The following is a 2386-nucleotide window of genomic DNA, read 5'->3' as shown; positions in this document are numbered from 1 at the left end:
CACCAGAATAAAGTAATAAACACTTATTATGTAGGGTTTTTTGCCAACGTTACTAACTATTTTCTGGTTAATATCTTTTTTATTAGCTTCCTCTCAACTCCTCTCTCTTTCATATAGTGTTCTCTTCTTCGCCCATTCACTCTTCCTCTTTCACTTCTTATATGGTCCCTCTCTCTTCTTCTTCTTCTTCCTCTCATACCCTTCTCTCTGTTATCTATTCTCTTCTCTTACTCTTCCTTGCCGTTTAATTTGGAGCCGTCGTTCTACCCATCTGTTTTATGTGCTTCACAATAAATACTTCTAGATTTTTTTTAGTAAGTTTTGGATATTTTTTTATTTTAAATTTTGAATGTATGAATTGAAATGAATCTGATAGATTTTTATTTTACTTTTCGATGTTCTTTTGGTGAGATTTTAATTTAGATGTTTTTTATTCATAATTTTGAATGTTTATTTAGATGTTATTACGAGTTAAAAAAAATTTAAAAATTAATTAATATTAACTGATAAATAATTCATTTCTTAGTTGGTCTCTTATCTTAAATATTTAAAAATCAATATCTTTAATAACTAATAACTAATAAGTGTATTATATAATTAAATAAAAAAGATATTAATGTGAGTGGGAATAAGAAGGATGAGTGTATAACTGTATATACATGTGTACATTGTAGAGACTAGACAGTGAGAGAGAGAAGATGCATGGAATAAAGGGTCGTTTATCTTATAATTGAAGCAAGAAAAGTCTAAGAGACAGTAATTTTTGTATTTTTTGGCCAATATTTAATCACTAAAATAAAAGTGAGTGATTTTTTATCATTAGATATAATTTTACATCATTCAAAATTTTAATAATAATTAATTAATGACTACAAATCACAAAATCTACTGTGCGTAACACTCCTCTCAAAATAATTCTCCCTTAGCTAGTCCAACAAATAGACGGTACAAACAAATATCTCTACTCCAAATAGAAAACTAGCAGATCAAATTGATCTCTTAATTAATTAACTGGGCCAACATGTTAGCTGATACAGTGATACTAACTCCATCTTAAAGTCTTTGTGCAGTGAGAGAGTCATCGTCAGTTGACTCTTTTCTAGCTTCCTAGTTAGCTTGGATTTTAGACTTTTAGTTACTTGTGTCTGGACATGCATGGATTTTGTTATCTTGTATCATGAAGATACATGTTATTAAGTGGATACTAATTAAAATTAATTATTAGTATATTATATAAATATATATAATTTAATTTATTTTTAATATATATTTTATTGATTAATTTTAGTGTATATTTATCAATTTATTTTTATATTTTTAATACATTAAAAAATTAAATTTTTTTATTATTATACTTTTAAAATATATTCTTAAAACACAAGATAATAAAATTATTATTATTATTATTATTATTATTATTATTATTATTTAGCCGGCGCCACCATCGCGACACCTACATCGTCGCCGATCTGTCCACGAGCCGCCGCCAGAAACGTCGCCGCCGTTCATGCATGCTTCTGCCGCTGCCGTGGAGTGCGTTGCCGGGAAGGGGAGCCTGACGCGAGGAGGACGGCGCGCGAAGGAAAGAGATGAATCTGAGGCTGAGTTGGGTTGTTGCCACCGCTGATCTACCCAGTCGCCGTCGCTCCGTCGTCCACGAGCTGCCGGTGGTTCTTGCTCTAGCCTCTGCTTGTTGCTTTTGCTTGAGCTTCTGCTTCTGCTTCTTGTTGAATTTGTTCTTCTGCTTGTTGATTTGGCTTTGTGTTTGAACTTCTGCATCTGTTTCTGCTTCAGATTCTGCTTTCTGCTTCTGCCTTCTATTTGTGTTGATTTTTTCTGTTTTCTGCTTCTGCTTGTGTTGATTTCTATGTTCATTTAAATTTTTTTTGAATGTTAAATGTTGTGTTATTATTGATTTGAATGTTCTGTTATTGTTGATAATGGATTCTTGAATTTGAATGTATGTTCTGTTGGGTGGAGAATGCAGAATGAACAGTGGTGGTGGAGAATGCAAAATGATCGGATTGCTGATAGTGAAAATAAGGGGATGGCGATGGTGGAGAATGTAGAATGAACGGTGGTGGCAGGAAATGCAAAATAAACAGTAACGGAGGTTGGGGGTATTGTTGTCTTTTAAAAAATTATTTTATTAAAAGGACGATTTTAATACAAAAAAAAATGTTAAGGATGATTTTAAATCCAAAATTACGTTGGGGACGGTTTCGATTATGACCCTCAACGTTAGGGACCAAAACAATACTTATCCCTTTAATTTATTAAGACACGGTTGGATACAATAAACACATGTATCGGATAAGTGTCGATGAGTGTTGTATTCAAACTGTGTCTAATATGTAGATAAAACAATTCAATAAAATGTCTTAGT

The sequence above is a fragment of the Arachis ipaensis genome, chromosome B07 (assembly GCF_000816755.2).
Source record: "Arachis ipaensis cultivar K30076 chromosome B07, Araip1.1, whole genome shotgun sequence".
NCBI lineage: Eukaryota > Viridiplantae > Streptophyta > Magnoliopsida > Fabales > Fabaceae > Arachis > Arachis ipaensis.
Note: the sequence above shows the minus strand (reverse complement) of the source record.